This window comes from Vanessa atalanta, chromosome 25 (assembly GCF_905147765.1).
Source record: "Vanessa atalanta chromosome 25, ilVanAtal1.2, whole genome shotgun sequence".
NCBI classification, from domain to species: domain Eukaryota; kingdom Metazoa; phylum Arthropoda; class Insecta; order Lepidoptera; family Nymphalidae; genus Vanessa; species Vanessa atalanta.
Window position 1 is genome coordinate 4,551,430 of NC_061895.1, and position 24,974 is coordinate 4,576,403.

At 32.5% G+C, this 24,974-nt stretch overlaps 1 protein-coding gene across 9 annotated transcripts in view; it reads left to right on the forward strand.

Annotated features, from left to right (window-relative positions):
• Nucleotides 1-416: 416 nt before the first annotated feature.
• The window catches only part of LOC125073829 (transmembrane and coiled-coil domains protein 2), a 45,701-nt gene continuing 21,143 nt past the window's right edge, over nucleotides 417-24,974 (forward strand). For 8 of the 9 annotated variants that reach the window (XM_047684936.1, XM_047684937.1, XM_047684938.1 and 5 more), the window contains exon 1: nucleotides 417-589. The gene's annotated coding sequence lies outside the window, so the exon portion shown is untranslated. The remainder of the gene's footprint in view (nucleotides 590-24,974) is intronic. The other variant, XM_047684931.1, reaches the window with a different exon arrangement.

A 24,974-nucleotide genomic window follows, 5' to 3' on the forward strand; every position in this document is an offset into this window, starting at 1 on the left:
ATTGAATATTTTTTTAAAACTTCTAATCTCATTTGCTAATAAAGCACTGTAATAAAATTATTCAAATGAAAAAATAACATCATATCAGTAAGTTAATATAAAGTGTATTTACGTATTAAGAAAACTTTATATTTTGTATGTATTTATATCTAAAGAAAAAAAAAGAAATATTATAAATACATTTCAAAAACAAAACTTCTAAAAAGTTTTTTATGAAAATATGTTATTTTGAATGTTTTTTGTAAATAATCTTTTATTTAGTACCAACTTTGTTAGACTGTAATTCGTTAAAAACAAGATTAATCTATTTGAAAAGTTACTTTGAAATTAGGTCTTTCTACAGGACATATATTGTCTATGACTTAAACGATAGTGTCGCCATCTGTTGAAAACTTCTAAACCAAAGAATAGTGCACCTTCCATCCAATCTAGACGTCTTTTTTCACTCCGTTGTTTTCTGTCATTTATACAATCGTAACTATGTGGTAATTTTATTTTTATTGTAAAGAAAAAAATATGCACAGAGACTATTGTGTAACAAATCAGTGTTAGAAAACAGAAGACGTTAAAGTTGTGTTGTTTAATATATGTAAGTGTACCTCATATTATTAATGATTAATCTTCGACTGATTTCTTTTTTGTCGTATTCTAACTGCTTATGTTCGTCTGCTAAATTTAATCTCGATATTTCGGAGATGACACAATAAATTTCACATTGTGAATTCGACGATAAGATTTGGTGTATTAAAACATAATATTAGCATGATAAAAAAAAAAGTTTGGTGACCATAGTTCGCGATATTTTAACCATTTATTTCGATTCAACATAAATTATATTGATTAGTACTTGGAACGATACAGCCCAGGATGCAAGTACGTGAACTCTTCAAGGTAATTATAGGCACTGATATGGTATGCAGTGCTGTTATAAATTCTCGTCATCATAAGACTCAAAGGCGCATTTATATATATTATTCAAATGTTTTGGACGTAAGCCAGTGCACCAATACAAATCAACACGGTATTTGGTTGTGATTAAATTTTAAACTAAACAAAAAGCTTTCTTTTGTTTACCATGCAACACTGACTCATTCAGTAGTAAGGGTAATAAAAATTAAATGCTTCAAATTAGTCATCATGAGAGTAACTTAAGGTTACATAAGCAAACACGTTTTATGAGCAGTATATAAACTATTATGGAGTGATTATAAACATCCTTACTCTATTCTTAGCCCATGGTTGTGTTGTGCAGTTAGTTAATCTTGATCTACTGGCTAAAAATATTTAACAACCAGTTACAATTATCAATACTGTGTGATTAAACTATATTATATATTACTAAAATGTAACATCTTGGTCTCTATTCAAATAAGTATCTAATGTAGACTGATCATTAAAATTTCCTCACTAGTGCAGGATTTTAATAGATATACCAAATAAATAATAATGGTTTACAATGGATCACTCTCTATAGAAAATATACATAGTAATTTAAAATTATTCATAGAAAACTAATGCAAATACATAACTGGTTCAATTTATCTCCTATGTGCATTTGGAGAAAGTATGTTTACATTTAGATGGTTTCAAATATAGCATTAGCATTGAATAAAGACACCAAATGAACAAATTAACCATAACATTTGAAAGAAATTCACAATCAATTTAAATTCTATTTACTTATATTTAAAAAGTTCCATGTCTCTTGGAAATAATGATAATACAGTCACCTAAGTGTTTAAACAAGTTGTCTGGAGAGTAAATATTATCTTAAATGTACAGTCCTACTTACAGCTACATTTGATTATCTTTATTTCGATAAATAAATGTTTTCTGTTCTTATTTTAATAAACAAAATATCTATAAAGTTATGTTTTATGTTAAAGAGTCCTTATGTGGTAATTTAATGTTATTTGTTTTCTCTATTTTCAGTGATCACTTTTAATACTTTTTGATAAAAATATATATATGTTTTAAGTTCCGAATTTATTGTAGAGGATACTTGAAGATAGTTATTTAAGAATTTTTCAAGTAAGATTTAATTTTAAACACTCAAACTTGATTGCTTATACTTTTAATTTTTTTTTATTAGATAAATTTGTTCTAGCCTTACTTTCAGTAATCCTTCTTTAATATTTATATTTATAAGTCACATAATTTATTTCAAGATCAGTTTTAAGTACTATTATTTGAAATTATTCCTTAAAATAACGATTATCTTTAAAATACCTAAATTACACATTAAACAGACTTAATTCATTCTATTATAATGTCAATGACACTAATTAACATTAACTGAATGTAACTAATTATAATAATAAAACCTAGCCATGTGTGTTTTATGGCTTATAGATATAATTGTTGTTTACAACATATTTAAGTATGTCCATTATGTTTAACCAATATTTTCCAATTTATTGTTACAAATATACTATTCAAATTGACCCGAGTTGTCACATTCTTATTGAAAGGGTTACAGTATTTGTTGCTCAGAAGTAGACTATATAATTAATTTATAATATTAGCTAGGATTTTTGTATATCTATTTCATATGATCCTTTCATTATCAATAAGGGTTGTAACATTTACCGAGAATGCTTGAGTATCTTTTCTAAAATAAATATACATTAGCTTTTAACACCAATTGATTTATGGCTAAATTATAATATTGTTAATTGATTAGTTATTTTGTTTTTGTTAAAATTCAAATGCATTTTAATTGCTATAGCTCTAAATATTATTGTGAACCGTTTTCAAATTGTTTTGTTAATCAATTCTCTGAGTCTTCTTCGTTGACATTTATATTTTACTTTAAATATTTTAATTAGAAGATGTGTTATTTATATTTAACAGCAGTGAGCATTTTTATTTTATTTTTTATTTGTTTGTTAACAATACAATTTGATAATATTGAATAAAGAAAATTATATTTACATCTTAAGACAGATTAATAGACCATTTATTATGATAGATCCGATAGATACTGATAGATCATGAAGACATTTACATTTTCTTTATAGTATATTTTTAGGTTAATAATCGAAATTTGAAAGTAAATTAACTAATTAAAATTACTCAATGCAAATGTATATCTATATTAGTTAACTAGGTTACTGTAACAAGAAAACAAACATGATGAATGAAAAGACCGTAAGATCTATCCAGTCTAGAGTTGTCAATTGATATTAATTACTTGGTTCATATTAATGGACGTTCCATGACGCGGTAATTAATTCATGACAGGGTTGCCGCCTTTAAAAATTCCTCGAATAGCATTCGTATTGTTATTGTTAGATAAGATATGATACGCCTTTATCAGTTTTTGGAATAGTGTTCCCGATACAATTGTTAAATTATATATACTGAAATCTGAGATAAGGTTCATTCTATTATCGTTAAAAAAAACACAATTGAAATACTTTTACATGCATAATTAAAGTATTTTTCCCACGTCATTTGAGTTATTGAATCTTGATGATTTGTCTGACGTCATCATGAATTAAAAAAATGTTTTATGAATTGTATATGACTGATTTAAATATTTGTCCGTTAGAAGGAAGCAATGCAAGAGATTAATACATAACATTTGTAAAAGACGATGTTTTTATAAAGAATTTAATGACACTGGAAGCCATATTGAAGACTTCTTAATTAAATTTAGTTATTTAAGTAGCTAGCTAGGGTTCCCAAAAATTATTTACGATGTCAGCCATTTCGGGGCTTTCGTTGTTTTTTAATCTGTATTTATAATAATAAATAGTATATTTTTACAGGAAATCTTCGTAGCTTAATTTAAGTAAGGTAACTATCACTTATGTGTGTCAGTATTTTCTAATACATTATTTGTATGTAAAAATACACATTTTAATACAAAATGTAATCTTAAAGTAAGCATCAATTAGACACATTTCATTTGTGAACATAATACTCAAATCCGTATGGCTTAGACTGGGATTATACCTAGATCATTCTACGTAACAGGAAATGAGACCTTCGCCCTGAATTGAAACGTTTACGCGCTGTTACAGATATGGAGGGTTCAATAAATTCAACCTTTAATCAGATCAGTTCATGGACGGCTTAGGTCCCAGAGCAGGTAGCTAGTTAGTTGTTTCTTACCTTATATATATTTTAACTTGAGTGACGTCATATAAGTAGGCTAATGTTTATTAAACCCTACTAATATTATAACGTGAATGTTGTACGTTTGTATGATTGTTAATATATCAGTCAAAAACGTTTCGACGGATTTTGATGATATTTGGATCTGGACTCCCGATAGAAGCTTTGAGCAGAATCTTGTACACCTAATACTTATACTTGCGTGACTTTATTCGTAATCTCAATCAAACGGCAAAATTTCACACCTTTAATACAATGTTTTGTTTTGACAGGTGATTAAGCAAATATAATTACAGTCGTGACGGACATAATATCATAGATCACGGTCTATTCGTGATGTTAAGAATTGTATATACCTCATAGTGCCAATTATTCGGGCAGAGTAGACACTTATCATAAACTGGTACATTTACCCTATTAAAAATACTCTATAACATAAATACGTATTAAATAAAACTGAACTTACTTTGAATTTTATCCATTTACATTGAAGTATAATCCGATATTATTTATACAGCGTATAAATAACATTTGCTCTGCTAAGACCATTATACCTGATGCACGTTTTGAGTTCTAAAAATAAATAAACTGTCTATGAATTATAAAACGTCTGCTAATAGGACGAAATGTTTAGTTTTGGCAGGTTCGTAACATTTTTTTAAGCATACACGGGTATGAAAAATGAAGTAGTGGAAAAGTTAATCGTTGTATTAATGGTTGATGTTGATTTCCCACTGACCGATTTCGGCCTGCTCGGCTATTTTCAAGAATGACTTGCTAACCACGTAGAGCACAATTGTATGCAAACACACTCGTACATAGATTCTATTATCTTATTCTCATATTTCAATCCAGAAGCAAATCGGACACGACAGGAAAGAATTCAAGTGAAAGAAAAACCACCAAAAAAGACGATCCTTCGTCTTCGATCTTTCGTCTTTTTTCCCAATAACTTTTTTCGGCTTGAACTAAGGTTTAAAGGTCGGTATTTGCAGGTTCATAAGCTAGCCACTAAAATTAACGAGGCAGTAATAAATTTACCCTTTTTTGCATTCAATAAAAATATATAATACAAATCGACTCTTACAAGTACTCTTGACGCTTTACAAGTCAGACTTATATGAACTTACCGCCAGTTCTAAGTGTAAACCCTACTGACAAGAACGTATAGAAACCCTTTTTTTTTTTTTGTTTAACGAGGAGGAAATGCATTTACGCATGCCGCCCGGTCGGGGGACCGGGACGGGTATGTGGGATTCTCCTACCCACTAAAACCATCCTCGGGTTTCCACCATGCCGCCGAGTGGTGAGGTCACGGGATCGCCAAGGGCATGCAACCGCGACCCCACCAGCGGCAGCCGCCCTAAGGCGGCTGAATATTCATGGAAAGCGCGCCTAGTGCGCGCCTTCCCCCTCATCCTCCACGTAAGAATGTAGCGAACTCCCCCGAGTTCGCCACTGGAGGCTGGGCGTCAACGAAGCTGACGCCCTGCGGCGGATAAGATGATAGGCTCCGCCGCTGACCGCCGGTGTAAAACACCTGGGAGGCTCGAGTAGCGAGCCCTCCCACTCCCTCCTAGCCAACGAGGCCACTCACATGGTCCGCCCTGACGCCGATCAGGGACGTACCAGGAGCAGCCCCGCGGCATCCCTCCCGCTAGTCTTAGCCGTGGCCGACGAGCAAGCTCAAGCCGGCCCCGTTGCCCAGGGTACACCACGAGGAGGTGACTGACATGTACCCCAACGTATAGAAACCCTGTACTTACCCTTTCCTACCTATAAAAGTACTTATATTAATTATTTATATTCCATCAATTCTGTATGAAGATCAATACAAAATATGTTCGCGGTTTTTATCATCTATATAATTTTATATAGAGTCCGCCACGGCGGGTAGTCTCAAGAAGATCTAAGGGAGATCCTCTTGAGACCGACTGTGCAAGACACATAGTGCACGAGTTTACGCTAAGATCACACTACATTCCTCAATCTCATTATCCGATGTGACGGTAAATCCGACGCGACCGGAAAGCGTTCAGCCGCAGGACCAACGACTTTACGTGCTTCCCGAGGCACGAAAGTGTACACTCTTCCATAATTAGCAAATGCAAATGACTCACTGCAGGCCATGTGCCTTTTGAAGAGAAAGTTTGGGGGCTTACTTCACCACGCTGCTCGGAGGCGGGTTGGTTGGATACGTAGGTGGAAGATTTTAATCTGACACATGCAAGTTACCTCATGATGTGTTCCGTATAACACGAGATTCATTTTGAAAACATGATATTTCATTTAAACTATCTATGAAAAACTCGGGTAAGGGTACATGCTGTCGCTCACTTTTCTAGAAACTTAAGAGATCTACAAATCTGTCATATAGTTTTTGTGTACGCTGAGTTCTTTTAAACTGCGCAAAGGATTTAAATGCGGTATTCATAACTAAACATATTGATGCAAGTAGAAGGTTTATTTGTATGATACATGGATAGAAGAGAAAAGGCGGCACTTTCAACTTTCCTAGTCGAAAAAACAAGGAATTTATTATTATGTTTGTTTTTCAATCTGAAAATTGTATATGTACTATTCTTGTACCCATGTGACGCCAGGACGAGTAGCTTGTCTATTATATGTTTTGGCAGCGTTCGTTGAGTAAGCGCCGGGACCGATGCACTCTGAGTACGTCCGCATATTATCTCCATACTGAAACGATGAACTATAATAATATTAATATTCTTTTAATAGAATTTGTTGTTTTATCGAAAATAGATTTTAACCGATTTATGTTGAAATAAACTTTAAAAACATACCTCTTTTAAAACTTTCGTACTGACGTATGAAAAATGACGCATACCAATCAATACTAAAATTATAAATGCACAAGTTACTCTGTCTGTCTGTAACGATTTTACGACTATCACACTATCTAATTTGATAAGTTAGTATGTAGCAAGCTTAAATCCTTAGGATGACATGAACTTTTTTATACTTAGATATAAAAAGTTCATGTAACCTACGACTGTATCACTTAACACGGCCGAAGCCGTGGTATTATGTGAAAGAAGTATTTTACTTTCCTACCTTCTATTTTAAATATTAGAAAAATAAATTAAATTGAAATTACTATAAGAGGGTTTACTGAACTTAAAATCGGCTTCACCTGAATTTATACATATACAATATTTTCTATATTTGTAACGTCGGTAACAATTTTCATATCAAAATGATAGTAATGTTTGTTGACATCATATTAAAGTCGAGACAGATACATTTGAAGTGTCTTTGTTTATACTCGAGACGACTCGATTTTTTTTTAAATGTTTACAATTATAACTCACGTGTGATTAGAATCAAAACTCACGAAATTAATTTTAACTGGTAGATTTCAACCGACAGGAATCTGTGTGCAATTCTTCTATGCGAAAAACTATACGATCAAAGATACTCTTTTTTTACGGTGTTTACTTTTAATCATTATACGAATAAGAATATAAAACACATTAAAGTATTAAATATTCTTTTTTAAAGTATATAAGATTAAATAAGATGTGCAGTTTTACATTGGTCCGGTGGTGGTCCAAATTTTGATCGATGTTTACCTACTAATATTTTCTTGCTTTTGCTTTGAGAGCACTTTACATTTTCTTCATCAATATTTCACTCGGGCGAAGCCGAGGCGGGTCGCTAGTAACAAATACAAAATCTTCAAATCAATTGTGTGACGTAGGTTTGTGTATCGATTTTCCACAATAAGCGAGCATTTAACAAAAGATATTATGTAACTTAAGCTCTGATTTTCTATTCAGCTGATCGAAACAGTTAATGAAAGTCTATTGTGTCGACTCTCAGTTCTTGAAAATTCTAATTCACTTTGAGAGAGCTATATCTTTTTCGATCAAAATTCAAATCAAAACAAAATATTCATAATTCAAGTAGATTCGTGTAAGTACGTTAAGTCACGTTTAGGAACTTGGTGGTAGGGCTTTGTGCAAGCCCGTCTGGGTAGGTACCACCCACTCATCAGATATTCTACCGCCAAATAACAGTCCACTGTATTGTTGTGTTCCGGTTAGAAGGGTGAGTGAACAGGCACAAGGGATATAACATCTTAGTTCCCGAGGTTGGTGGTGCATAGGTGATGTAAGGAATGGTTAATATTTCTTACAGCGCCTTTGTCTATGGGCGGTGGTGACCACTTACCATCAGGTGGCCCATATGCTCGTCCGCCAACCAATGACATAAAAAAAAAACATTATTAAACAATGATAATGTAATTCCACCAATTTACAATAAGCATCTGAAATCATTCGATTGCAAGAGGTAGGCTTCAGAGACTGAACCTGCTTTATATATATTTATCTAACACTAGATATCGCCCGCGATTTCGTTCGCGTTTTAGGGATTGGTGGTCAGGTGTTGTGGTGAAATCGGTGGTTTAGGCATAAAATGCCAGTATCCTTCCTTTGGGTTCAGGTTGCTTCATTCCAAATTTCATGAAATTCGGTTTAGTGGTTTGGCCGTGAAAGTGTTACAAACAGTCAGAAAGACAGAATCAATGCTGTATTTGTATTAATATACATAATATATGTAAAAGTACGGATAATATCTCCTACGAAAGTCTATTGAGATTTTTGTCCTGACCGAAATCTGTTACGAAAATCTATTTGACACGATCTATTTAGACAAGATCAGTGGTTAAAATTATTAAGATATTATGTCCCTTGTTTCGTATACTGACAAAGCGACCCTACACAAAATACTACAATATCCGCAATACACAAATTCTAAGTATTTGTGTACGGCAGCACATGAGAGGTTGGTACTTACCCAAAGGGACTTGCACAACTACCAAGTAAATATAAACTATACAAGATAGCCTATACAGACGTATGTATACGAGCCTATGTATTTCTACTGTACCACGTGCACAAGTACTGCAGTGTGATTCTGTAAGAATTTACTTCGTATCTCACTCTTAATATGTTGACAATCGACTTACAGTGATACGCCATTTTGATACGTGTAACCTATTAAATCATTATTAAACTCAATGTGACATATCACATTCTGACATTTTACTCTAATGTTCGGTGAGATTCAAGTTATTGTTACAGAATAACCATCATGGTACTGTATAGAAATTGCATTGACGAGAATATTATATAGATATTATATTTCCACTTTACTTTTTCTTCCGGAGCGTGTTTTATATTTATCACGCTTAAAATTAATTAATTGTTACAGCACGTAACGTTACTTATATCACGAAACGAATCGATAAAAATTGGATTAATTTTACGTAATAAAAACTATTTTTATATAATAAGTCTCTTACTGATATATGGATATAAGTGATGATATTTAATCATAAATCTATTGAATTGTCACTTTAAATATCATATTATTAAGGTGTCAAATTTGTTTGTGTTTAGGGTGTAATCTTCGGATTTTTTTTAATTGGTAGAAAGCTACGTTAATCCTGCTACAATAGGGTACGACCGTACCTTATATATTGCACCTGGTATTCGATAAAGTGAACCTGGAACATTTAATTACAATTTATCATACTCACTTTATCTAATTCTTTCCACCAGACGTCTCTCGTTTATATAGATCATAAGACTACCCGTGCGATTTCACCCATGTGACATCAAACAGTCTATAATTTTTCTTAATATATTTGGCTGTAAATTATACGGGTTGATAGGCCTTTAAACACTTAGACTTAGTGGTAGGATTTTGTTTAGACCCGTCTGGGTAGGTACCTACCACCCACTTATTAGATGTTCTACAGCCAAACAACAGTACTCAGTATTGTGTAGAGTGTAGAGTGAGTGAGCCAGTGTAACTACAGGCACAAGAGACATAAAATCTTAGCTCCCGAGGTTGGTGGTGCATGTAAGGCACGTTTAATATTTCTTACAGCGACATTGTCTACGGGCGGTTACAAAACCATCATACCATCAGATGGACCATTCGCTCGTCCGCTGATTTATATCATAAAAACATTACTTCAGCGTTATATTAATTATGATGACATTGGTCGTCAATTATTATTATTGATTTGCAGTTGCGTATTGGCATTGATAATATATAAGGATATATATATATATATATATATTTGCTTACTTGACAAGCAATTAAGTAACTAATTACTAATATTTAAAAAAGAAATATAGAAGAAACAAACTCAACCAAGATTCCATTCCAAAATGTTTAAATTTTTATTCAGTGGATAATATTACGCAGTGCGTATTGATTTCAAAATTAGAATATATTGTTAAAGGTTAATTTTATGCTATATAGACTTATATAGGCGTAAAAAAAGTGCTTGCCAAAGTCTAAGCCTTAGCGAATACACAAATATTTGATCCCGTTAAGTAGATTAAGTGTCTTTGTTAAAGACTTGAATGTACCAAAGTCTTACGTTAACACTTTTCAATATTATATTATAACTTTATATCCTACTTACAATAAAAACGTTCAAGTTTGTTTGCTAGGAGGTTTGTTATTAAATCAAACGAAAACGGCTGGATGGATTTTGATGAAAATTGGAGTAGAGATAGATCATATCCTGGCAAGATCGCCTCATACTTCGTCAGTCGTTTCGATAAAATATAAAGAAATACCTATCGGGTAAAAGTGATTTGCAATGATAAATACGGACATGTACGGACGGATTCTGCACGATATAAATCTAAATTACAGCTCGCTTTCGAAATTATATTTTTTACACCGGAAGTCGTGCGCAGGAAAAGTACAATTAGTGCAACAGCGAAGCTCCAAATAGACAATGCAAACTTGACGCACGAGATCGTTGACTTGTTCAAACAATACAAGACTATTAATATTGTAATTAATATCGCGTGTTATGTTTAGTTAAATGCAACCTACGGCTTTGTTCGATGGCAGACGTTTGACTTTGCGAAATCCTATAGATTATGTTATTGTTTCAACATATTTTAAGTTAATTAATTGAATGAATTTATAAAACCTATGTAAATACTTTTGTTTCAGTCTTTGTTCTGAAAATGACGTATTATTCCATCGTTGACTAAATAAATAAACCGTTCTAGAAACTTCTATATCTTCAGTGAAAGTCGACTAAAAATTGATTGATCATTGATGCAAAATGCCTATGGTTTTATTTTTATTTTTTATTTTTAGTTTTATTTTGACGTGTTTATATAGCAATATATACGCAAGTTTTGTTTGTTAATAATAGTTTAGAGGAATGAGCCACCTGGGGCTGTTGAATAGCGCAATGCTAGACCATTAATTTGCGTGACTTAGCTAGATTGAATGCACTAAGTGATACCTAGCGTTACATACAGTGCTTTAAATACTACTGTTACGAGGTCGCATATAAACTGACTATACATAGAGACTCTAATCTTACAAGACTTTTAGCATTGTTCGAAACTAGATTTGTTAGGTAAGTGGTGTTTTTAAATAAGTTGGTTGTTCCGGATTCAGAACATTCATATTATTAGAATAATTTAATATTCTTACGTATGTAAGGCATGAGTGTTTGTATGTACGTCATTGCCAATTGTAAAACTCCAATCTTTTGATAGAAGTTTATAGAGTATATCAGATTTTCGGCGTCAATTATAAATATATACATGTAAGTAACTACTGCTGTTTACATTTGAACATTCAAAAATACGTTTTTATTTTATAGTGTTTAATTGTACTTGTTGTTACTGGATATGTAATTCATATAATACATTATAAAAAAATATTCTTATATATTTATATTTGAAATATCCAACAGAAATGGAACACAATAGTATTTTAAAAAGAAACTATACATAATAATTAACGAACATTATTAAAAATTGTAATTACAAATAAAAAATATTATTTAAGATTATATTTATAGTTAAAGCTATTGGAACTACAAAAGAGGCATCGTTTCATAGTTCACAGCTATGACGTACGACTACTTATCTAGATGATCCAATTAAATTTGACTATGCTATTTACCTAATTGCGTGAATTCAACTTATCGAAAAGCTAATAACCTCGCATAAAACGTTTCGTTTCAATTTTACAAGCAATAAAACAAGTAATATGTACATATGTAAATAAAAAAGTAATTTAAAAGCCGTTAGTTAGAATATAAATAGAGTATTTATTTATCGTGTGGTTGGTAAATTTACTCGTAATTAAATTGAATAATATTAATTTTTAACTGTTATTGTTTGCAATGTACTTATATTGGTTGTTGATTTTGCGTTATGTCCGAGCTAAAGAGACTTGGTGGTAAGTCCTTGTGCAAGCCCGTCTGGGTTGGTACAACCCACGCATCATATATTCTCTGGCTTAAAGGGTGAGTGAGCCAGTGTACAGGCACAAGGGACATATGAAGATTGATTAAAAATTCTTAGGGCGCCAATGTCTATGGTAGGTGGTCACCACACCTGATGGTAATCAGCCTGCCAGTGATCGTAGAGTCCAAACGCGAAGACGGCCAGAACAGTCACAGATAATGAACTGTACTGGTCGCCCTCGCCCTTTTTTTTGTTTTCTGTGTTTTTGTTCCGTATTGTCGCAATAAACACGTCATTCAATTTATTCATACTAACCGTACCAGACAAATGCTTGTCAAGATTTGTAAAACTGTCATCGAGCGAAAAGAGAATCCCAGGCTTAAAGTACCAGTCGTAGAAAATCTATTACACATATAAGTTTTAATACGTTCTACTTTATCGCCAAAAACACTGTAAAAACAAAATGTAAATATTAAATAACACAATAAGAGTAATGCTTGCCCGGCATTGAACCCGCAATCTTTGCTTAAGATCATCATGCTTGTGTGCTGAGCAATCTTGTTACAGTTTATCGAATGTACAATTTAAATGTTATGTATGTATAAAGATAAAAAAGCACGTGTAACTCTGTACACGTGACCGAAATAAAACCTTTTTCATCTGAATATATTCAGTCAAACGTTTGTTATAGAAAAGCTATATATCAATTCGACCTTGATATTGTACTCTTATCAAATTATAGTTGGTATTACACTATAAATAAATCTGATAAAAAAGAGGGAAGGAACAACAACGGGATTCCAAAGAAATACATATTTACGTACCGTTTACAGACCATTCAGCGTCCATTGTCATAGTCTTATACCGATACGTTCATTAGTTTTGACTAGATTGACGTATACATACATACATAAATACAGCCTGTAAATTTCCCACTGCTGGGCTAAGGCCTCCTCTCTTTGAGGAGAAGGTTTGTAGCATATTCCACCACGCTGCTCCAATGCGGGTTAGTTGAATACACATTTGGCAGAATTTCGTCGAAATTAGACACATGCAGGTTTCCTCACGATGTTTTCCTTCACCGCTGAGCACGAGATGAATTATAAACACAAATTAAGCACATGAAAATTCAGTGGTGCTTGCCTGGGTTTGAACCCACAATCATCGGTTAAGATGCACGCGTTCTAACCACTAGACCGTCTCGGCTCTTCGGAATGACGTATAAAGGAAATATAAACATTATGTACATATATTTTAAATTAATAAAAATATATATTTTTCAACCCTAATAGTAATCCTATTTGTGACAAAATTGACACCGCTAATGCGATGTCAAACGGGTTTCATTTGCTGGCCGTAATTGTGTGATTATTGATAAAAACACATGTTACGTGGTGTTTCATTATTGTGACATGACATATAAATAAATAAATTACCATAATACATATATTTAAAAAATAAAATAATGAAGTTACACGGTGTCCCAATATGGATTATTCTGGCAATGGTTGTACGAAAACTATTCTATTCTAGGATATTTTCAGGACTACAAATTCTCTTTGTTTTGCATTTTTTCTCCTTTTCCTCTCCGAACTAATATTAGTTTCATTTATTACATCAGATTTATACATCACCACACCACTTACTACAATACATACTTTCTTAAAATAGAAGCTTGTTGATGTAATTGTAATCTTTGATCGTGGAAACTCCATGATTACAAATTATGTTAATCAATTGGGATTAAAAAGAGAAAAAAAGGTTTTTTACAGTTCTATTTGAGCAGTGGGTCATTGTGTGATCAGTCGATACTGACATTAGTCACGGCCGATTAAATTACTATGTCATAACTAGTCACACAATTCAGTACGTTAACGAAGAGATTATAACTAACCTGCTTTTATTAAATCATTTTTATTTTTATTTAACAATGTTATTATATTTGTTAAGCGCTGAATTTAAGTCTTGTTTTCGTAAGTAAACACCTATAGTGTGTGAAAGAGAGGTTTCGGGTTGGAACGAAGTGCTTTCGCTATGTATGTATGTATTATATATTTAATGACACTATATAACTTTGTATTTTAAATGTTGGAAAAGAGAAACTACTGAGTTTCTTGCCGGTTCTTCTCGGTAGAATCTACATTCCGAATCGGCGGTAGCTTCACTTAATATAGTTTTGTAAAATTATGGGTTATTCATAGGTTCTCTTCTTAAAAGCCTACTTGAAACTTGAATAAAGTATATTTTGATTGATAGTGGAATAAATTAATAATGTTTGAGAATAATTCAAAGACAAGAAATTAAATTGTTATTAAAATCTTTTTTGAATTAAAAAAATAACAAAAAAAATGGTCAAAGAATGATTTATAAAACTGAATATAAAAGAAAGAAACACACAGGGGAAGGTAGCTTGGATAGTCATAACGCTATTTCCTTCGCGACAATTTCTACCAGTTCACTCCACTGTTCTATACCGATGAAATATATGGCTAAATCCTCTTGCTTGTACTGATGGACTGGGATAGTAATTGTGATATCCATACCTATTCGTTCAAAATCCTTTCCATACTATAATAATAATCGGTTGCCAAATCGATATAAATGCAATATTTTTAAAGACTGGATAAAACTATCGTTATTCTATACCGATGAGAAATATTATCAGAGAATTCTTTCTTCGTATAGTAACGTAGCGTTTTTTATTCACGAGTCCGGAACGCGACTATGAATATTAAATTTTGTCAAATGACAGATACTCGTGCCAAATCTTTATTGCCATTTCTACTTCGTTCCGTATAACATTATATATATCGATGCACGAAATTTCCCACTTCTGGCACTTTGTAGTCGTTAACATTGAAATACGGAATATATGTTCAAGTTGAACAGTTTTCCGCTTGTCTGTGATGCATTTTGGTTTAAGGATTTAATGATACGTACCTCCTGTGCAATCTGATACAATATCATGAAATAAATTGTTATTATTTAAAAAACTTTCTAATTCGTTTTTTTTGGCTATGATTTTGATTGTTGAGAGGTTCCTTCGTTTTGAGCCAATCTTGGGACTAACGAATCTACTGATAAAATGATACTTTATCGCAATCAGATCGAAACAATAATTGCCGTTTAGCCGATTGCAATTCGGATCGGAATAGAATCAGAAACTTATCGTATTCCATAAATTAATAAAATTTACCCCTAAGTTCCGATTAATCTGAGGTATCTCTTTGTGACCGTTATAAATGAGTAGAATTGGCCCCATGTTATGTCATCGAAACTATACTAAGGTTTAAACTCCATAGCATAAGAGGAAATCGTTCTAATTCAGCTCGCAATATTTGATTTAAACACAAACATTGCAAATTAAATGAAAGCTTGAAATTGAAAACAATAATAGAGCCCTATTGAACATAATGCGTTTCATCGAACTGATTATTTGTTGAATACGATTTAACGCGCTATCGGCTATACCTACAAGTTGTTGTAAAACTAATAACTCCCTAAAGGGAGAGATTAGATACGATTAAGTCTTATTCTTTCGAATGTCAAGTGAATTTAACAAAACAGCCGCCAAATAGAATTTGGTAAGTAATTAGTAAAGTATTTCGTTATATTATTCGTGTTTAACATTGTACGAGAAAAGTAGGTGTGTTTAAGTATATACATATCGTGAAAAAGCACCTTTTCAGATCGATAATGTTCCATCGAACCGAGTATTTGTCTGAGGTAATAGTTATTAATTAATATGTCTATTAATTAACTTACCTTTTTTGTAATTAATTAATTTACATATTGTGATTGACACAGAAATAGTAATAATTACACGTTAGAAATAATACATTTCTCGATATTCATAAAATTATATTTGAAGTGGAAAAATTATGTTCTATATATGTGTGCATCCAAACAACATACAAAATTTTAGTAAACAATATTGTACGTGGTATGCATTGATTATTATGCATGTGCGTGTGTCGCCGGCTTATAACAACAGATAGGGCATTCTGTTTGCCTGTGTGCGTTGCCGTTATCGTAAAAAAAACCTGGACCTATTATTAGTGGATATGTTATCTGAAAGCTGAGATATAATCTTACTAATAATATTGGTAATGAGAATGTATGTTTGTCCTTGAAATTCAAGTTTAAACGACTGAACGGGTTTTATTCAAAGTTGATTATATCTTGGAATAGACATACTAAAATATTTTTATTTAATTTAGACATAAAGTATACTGACGTGAATTTTAACGGAATATTGTAAAACTCCACATTTTTATCCACCAGTGTGTTATAAGCCTTTAAACTGCATATTACATACATAATACTAATAGTACTTATAACCCCTTCCAATCTATTCAAGGCTTGCAAATAGGTAATCAATATAATATATCAGTATAATAAAATATATAAACTTACTAGCATACATAATGTATGCTAGTAAGTTTATTCGCTTTGAATTTTCGATTACTAACATGAATTGGTACTCGACAAAGGTTAGTCAGCCCTCGACCTCTCAAGCGCGAGGGGAGGTGTTTATGAGCCCGCATATTTCTACCCTCATACCCGCACAAGATGCCGCTAAATGACCCTGAAAGTCGTTCGTAATTGTCCGACAATATCATTTTATTTGTATCTAAATAAGGCCGCTTTGTAAGGCAAGGACTTATACATGATGGTATAAGTCCATCTTGATTTTGTAAACACAAAAAAAATATTGGTTAGAAATAAAATTTCGATAAAAAAATACAGTTTTTATTTCTCTTCTCTAAAAGTTGTCTTTGTACAAGTTATTTGTTAAAACTTTACTTTTAATAGATATGCGTTAGACTAATCGGGTACTATACTTTATACCCGTTTGCAAGAATTATTAAGACAAAAAAGACTGAAAAACAAAAAATTGTTTTGTTAACTCGTAAACAATAAATAGGTATGAGGCAATTTTATTCATTTGTATACTAACATATGTTTATAAATCCTTAAATTAATTTTTCCTAATCATCGACATTTTATAAAAACATCCCATATTTTTAATTATTTTACAACAAACTGATTTATGATTATCATTTCTAACGTAATGGATTTGAGAACGTGTCCTTGTTCATGTGGTCAAGTAAAATTAAAAAACATTTATTATTTTAAAATATTCCTTATAATACCTCAGTATGTTCACACAAATATAAATCTATCTCTTTTTAAATGCTCAGATTTGTGAAGAAAGAAAAAGACGAAAGTATATTTGACTTTGGATGAATGATTTAATTGGTATCCACAGGAAATTATTAACTTATGGGGTCAATGACGGGCCCAGACGTCTGATATAGCTCATATCACCCATTCACCCAGCCACCGTGTCAAAGTTCAACCATTAGGAACCAACTGATCATATCAACCATTTTACAGCCAATTTGTTTCTTTGATTTTATTTTTTATCAATTCGTAATTGCTTCGAATAATGTCTGATTTTAAATATACAGCTGTAGGCAATTTGAATACGGTTCGATGTTTTATCACCTTAGAGCAAAACCAGTATCCATTCTAAAGTTCATTGTAGATCAATAGCCACGCTGTAGTTTAGCTTTATTTTTTTTTAATCCCAGCGAATTGACCACCTGCTGTGAGCGGTCACGTTTGCCAACACACAATGAAATTATAAGAAGTATTATTTTGTTCAGGCGCTTTGAAACATTAAAATTATATACTTTTACTAAGTGATAACTGCTTTGTGCAAAGCTGTCTGGTACCCGGAGACACTCTACCGCCAAACAGAAATATTTAGTATTGTTGTATTTCGATCTGAAGGGTGATTGAAGCAACGTAACAAAAGGCACAAGGGACATAACGTCTTGCGTTGGCCTTAATATCTATGGGCGGTGGTGGTGGTGACCAAATTATTCGGCATGCGGAAGAGGGGTAGATTTTATGTAGTACTCATTCGGGTGGAGCTGTCATAAGTGAAGTTTTCTTGTAACTTTATTAATTACTAGCGAGTCGCCCGCGAAACTTCGTGTTTATTCAAAATATTTTTTAGGTATTTCAAAATGACTGGTTTTGTTTTGATTTCATTTCATTGTAAACTGATGGAACCTTCTTTAAATGTCTTTTTTAATGTCAAATATATTATTTCTCTATAACCGGCCAGTAATTTTTATCCGCTCTCTAAAATTAATTGATTATTAAATTGTAACAATTTTTAATATATTATGATCAAGAATCCTCTTTATTTTTCTGCACATCTGCTACTGGAGCTCTTCAAAATGAGACCATAATCGATGTTTAGGTTAGGCAGCTATCGTCCCAAAAATCGGCTTACGCTATTAATACGTAAGATTATTATGATTTATAACTCTAATTTGTTTAAATCCGTTAAGATCACTTCTATTCGTATTGATAATAGATGCATTAACCTCGTCCGCGTCGTTGTCGGAAACAACTGAAGCTAATGGAAGCATTGATAACATTAATTAGGAAGTTATCGGCTGATTACAAATATTCAATGTTCATTCAATGCTACCACACAATGTGTTTATGTATTTTTTTTTATAAAATAAATATGTTTATATAATAAAACGTCAAAGGTATATTATATACTATTTATAATCGCAAAGCAGATATTTTTAAAGTGTACATTCAATAATTTTTGTTTATAATTCATCTCGGGCTCGGCGGGCGGTGGCGAGAAACATCGTAAGTAAACCTGTATGTGATAAATGAATTACGTCACATGTATATCCGCCGAGGCGTATTGGACCAGTGTGCTGGAATAAGCTCCAAGCCGCCCCTTGAAGAAGAGTCTCAGCTCAATTTTTATTCTTTGTAATAAACTCGTCAAATAAGTGGAACTTGCTGGTAAACACCTAAGACTGAGTCCCCGCCATGAATAGGATGGTCAAAATTCTCGTATCAACGGATGCCAATACACTTTGACCTACATGACTACACTTGAATATGTGTATTTCCAAAGTTTCCAATCGCTACAACAAATAGAAGTAGGTTAATAGCTTCCTAGATTACATACTGACCTTTGACTGACGGTAGTCACATAACACAAGTTTGTCTTGTGTAAAGTGAAGCTAAAAAGCTAGTGTGTGTAAAAAAAACGATTTGAATTTTGATTATGTTCCAACTATAAATCTGAATAGCATTGCAAGTGGCACATTCACGACATTTCAGAAATATTTGGTTCGTATTTACTGGGGCACTCGAAATAATTCGAAATATCAAAACAGAATTTTTAAATAAGAACGTACATTATCTCGATAGTGATAAAATAGATTTGAATGAAATAATTTTATAACAGAGACGTCACTGTTACGTCTCGTGATCGTCATGAATGCGAAAATAAACTTTATATTTATAAAAACATCTGAAAAAACGTCATAAGTAATCAGAAGAATAATAAGTGAAAATTAGCTCGTTGGAGGAATTCCTTCTTCATTCTTTTTATTCGGAATGTATTTTACTCTTAGCCCTAATGGCTTCTACAGCATCACCGGGCGGGGAGGCGAGTTAAAACTTAAGTCAGTTGGCAGCCCGCTTAGGGCTCAGAGTACACGCTTCCTAAGGGTGCCTCTTGTTAGCCGGACCTCGACTTAGGACGCCGTTGACGCTTCGATGAGTCGTAACGAATAAGGGACCTCCATCCCGCCGTCGGGGTCGGCGTGTGTTGTGTGTGTGTTTCCTAATAAATTTATATTGTTGGCAGTAAGTCTGTCGTCGGTATCGTGTAAGACGTGCTTAGGGCGCCTACGGATCGGATAAGGTTGCTGTTGCCTATAATTTTTTGCTTACAATTTTATAACATTCTTTTGATTGCTTGCGACTTTACAGCGACTCTATTTATTGCGCGACACGCAATGTGAAATACATCGCAGTTTTTTTTGACGTTTCGGATTTGCATTTAATTACACTTGAAGCAATACCCATAAAGAGTAATATAAATCCTTCTCGTAGTTTCCGCATGATTCGTGCAGAACTGAAAGATTATTTATTGTTTTTCGGTAATACGGATTACCATTAATTATATTTATTAAAATATATTACCAACTACTCTGTGAGTTTGCCTTAATGTTTATGCATCGTATTATTTTCTGTAATAAATTAGAACATATTAATATTTCTCTAGACGCACATAAATAAAATAAAATCAATATGCAAATATAAAATATGGTCTCGACTTACGAGGTCGTTACTGTCAAGGACGTGCTCGATTGGTTTAGTAGCTTTGTCCATATAACGCTGCCGATATCAAGTCCCTGGGTACCAATACTGGATTGGGGAAAAAGTTTTCTTTCGGCTTTTCCGTCAGTAAATTCTCAGTAGCACCTTGGATTTAGTAAACTGGCAGTGTTACAATTGCTGCGTCCTATCAATCTCGGTGTGTCGATTTCTATCTTATGTTTGCCCGCTCACTTGTGCACAATGTGTACGGGGAGTTAAAGAATGACCAGGTTCAGCGTGTTAATGACAAGTTTTAATTTCTTTTAGCGTGACTTGATATACTCAAAGGTATCACACCAGATATTTATCTTATTCATTTAAAGCAGCCACTAAATACTAATAAGCAGCTCCTTGTGATTTGTAATGAGTCTTAGAAATTTCCTCTTTGTCTCATTGTTTAAGCAATGCGTTGGTTCTCAATAATCCTTTTATAACGTACATAAAAACTTAACCAAAGTTAAAGTGACATTAAACACAACTACAATACTACACAATATGTTTATGTAAATCACAATTCAAGTAGGCTCGGTTTAATTATGTCACTTATACTACATGTTGGTCGAATGCCAAGATCACAACAAACTCAATTCTCAGCTAAGCTAACAATACTGAAGAAAATATTGCCCATTTTAAAGTTTGTGTTGCGTTTTAAAATCTACTCCATAGTTTATTACGCGTGTAATTTGTAGCGACTATTATTGTTGTTGGCTAAGTAGATGTATTAGCTTCTTCTTCTTCTTTTATTTATATAAGGAGGATTTACTAGTAGATTGATAGTCAGTGACCATCGCCCATATACATTGACGCTAAGAAATGTAAATCATTTCTAACATTCACTAATTTTGGGTACTAAGAAGTTACGTCCCTTTCGCCTTTACAGGAACACAGCGATACTAAATAGTGTGGTCTAGCGGTAAAAAAAGTAAATGAAACCAATCCAGGCTTTGCACAAAGCTCCTAACCCCGAGTAAATAAAAATATGTTCGGAATTTCTTATCTTTGTAGATATATTTTTTATACTATTATTACCTAGCTAAACCCGCGGCTTTACCATCGAAAATTAATATAACTTCATAGCACACAAGCCCTCATTCTCAATTTTTCCCCTCGATGAGTTACATTCATTTATAGGTATCTATCATCACCTGTAATATAATTACATAGTTCTTCTAAGGGGATTTCAGTCATGGCCAATCTTAAGGACTATTCTGGACTAGTGTTCGTGTGTGTTCAGGCTAAGGAGCTCTCTATATTACTATTATCGTTCGATCGGATGGCAATCCGTCACGACAGGGAGAGATCAGGCGCAGGGCCAACAGCATTACGTGCTCTCTGATGCATGAGTGTGCGACATTGCCAACTACACAACCCCAAGTTGCGACTGAAAATTTCTTGATATAAAAACTGTTCTTTATAATATCTTACTTAAAATAGCATTGTTTTTCGTTTTAGAGTTTCATTTTTTACTTATACTTTTTTGTATTGTCAATGCGGTGCAAATAATATATGTACATACATTTTAATAAACGTGCAAAAGAATTTAGTAGACACGTTTTATTACCTACGTGTTTATATTTACATAGACTTGATAGATAATCGAATAAGGTATGTAAACGTTATCCTAAAGAGCGATACTAATATATTATTGATAAGACGAAGATTGTCTTCATGATTATGTATCGAGTTAATCCCGTTTACCATATATTATGTAGGTCAATAGTGTCAATCGTATCTGAAAAATTCATACAATCCATGCAAACAAATGCTATTATATAAATATACCTTAAAAATAATGGAAGCGTCATTAATTTCCCACGGTGATCGTTTAAAGCATTGCGTAGTCACTACGTATAAAACGAAGTCGCTTCCCGCTGTATGTATGCTTACATCAATGAAACTACGCTACGGATTTTGATGCGGTTTTTTTAATAGATAAAATGATTTATATGTATAATACGTGTGTAATAAGGCAGAGAAACACTGGTAATTTTGAAGATTTATAATTTGATGTTGTAAATAAGTATTTCTTTTTAAATAAGTTTTGTTTTTCATTCTATACTTTTTACGAAAAATAATGGCTTATTTACGACGCGATTTTAAGTAATACAACATAAATCCTTATCCAATTAAGTAAATTACATACATTGTGCATTTAATACAGATCAATATGTCCTGAACTACTGAAAAAGCTGTGAACGTTGTATATAAAGACAATCTGTAGTCACCCGTGCGAAGCCGGGCAGGTTTGCTAGTGTTACAATAAATTAAGGACATAGCTACACAGAAACAGTTTATATAATGATAAACGATTATAGTATGTTTCAGGCGTTTGTAAGCCAAAACGTTTTACTCGGTTTTTTATCAATCTCATATTAAGAGGATAGGAGCTATCCTATCCTCTTAATCTTACACCATCTTTACGATATATACGCTTCCCGTGCAGTCAAAGTCCCAAGAATTTAACTGACAACTTCGTAAATCGATGTTACTACAGAAATTTTCTTGACTGAAACAGGATTTGCTATTAGGTAGGATAATAACTAAAAGTAGAGTTTAAGATCGTCTTACGTCTTTCCACTAATATTATAATTTGTTTATCTTGATTCTTAATCAAGCTCAACAGCTAAACAAATCATAATGATATTTGGTGTATATATATGTATGTCAATTATATTGTTAAATAGGACCTATAGGATGATGACCTATGGTACTTATTTAAAACCCTTTGCTTTGTTTAATAAAATATTAAATAATTTTCATATCGTTATATTACCAAATTTTCTTACCAGAAAGATAAAGATAATTATCAGTTTTTATAATATTAAAGACATACGTTTTATAACATTCAACAAAATATGTTTCTGATAACTTTCTAAAGACGTCAGCAATGTCACATCTATATTCCAACCATAAGAGGAAAAAAGCCAAATAAACAACATATGACAGAATTTGTTTGATTAATCTATAATATTTACTATGGATATGCGAAATGACGTCGGCGAAACTGTTATCTTAATATTGGAAATGAAATTAAAGTAGAAATAAGGAGTTAAGTGTAAGAGTGTTGTATCATAAATAAAGATATATTTATAATAAACTTCCTTCTATCCATTGGAATAGCTAGTATGTAACTCTTTTTAAAATTTGTGATTCCTAAATTAGTCGGCCTTTTTTCTTATACCTACTAATTAAATTGTTGCATCAAATATCACATCTAGAATGGTTCTATAACAAGAATATGTGCGCAGGTTGCTCGAATTTATTTATGACAACTTTTTTTTGTCATTGTTTTTTTTTAATTTAATTAACATAGTCTTATACATATAATATAATCTATAACATATTTTCCACGTAGTTATTACAGCGGTTGACATTGGGAAAGTATATTACGAACTATGTATTAGTTAGCATATTATTTTGGTATGCAATACGCGCCATCGTGATTGACAGACAAATGATTTACGCCGTGAGCCATACGTGGAAGACCAGTTTGCAACATGGCGTCGAATAAGGGTTGACTACCGTTCTTTGTACTTATTAGATTAGCTTAAGGCTTTTGCAAAGTTACAATGTATTAATCGGTTCTACGTTGAATTCATGTTAACAATATTTTAAGATATTATTACAGACTTCAAAGAAAATTACTAGGTAGGTTCTAAAATTGGTTTTCTCTAATTCTAATTTTCTCAATAATGAAAAATTTTGAACTAATATTTCGTTAAACTTTTTGTATAGTCTTTTTTGGGTCGTATTTTAAATAAACCTTTATATAATAATGTATTTTTAATTATGTACAGTATTCAATATTATTCGTTTATTAATATCGGGTAGTAGTGCTTGAACCTCGATTAACCCTTAACTTTCGCAGTATAGAACCCAAATGAAAGGAAATTATTATCAATGATTTTTTTTTATAATTAAATATATAACTTAATCGAGACATTTGTTCACATTCACACAAGTTACATAAGTTCAAATCCTTAACCGAAGTTGCTTTATAAAAACAGGAAAAGATTCAACGCCCTCGCGCGTTTGTCACTATGAGTCATAGTAAAGCTACCGTCCGACCGGACATCTGCCTCTTAAAGATATCTTATTCGCTTTGCTTCGCTTCGTCGTACTACTGCTCGGTATCCTTAAAAACCATTTGTCTGAATCAAATATTAATAGTTCTGTCACTAAGCCAATAATTACAGATAATCATAAATTATATTACGTTTGTATTTATGTGTGCCAAAAGCTACTAATTATATCGTGTTATACGTTAAAACAATATGAATGTAAAATACTGGCAACATTGTTTCATTGTTGTCTTAAGAGTTGAAAGTATCTTTTGCAATTAAGTTTTTTCTTAACTGGCAGGAA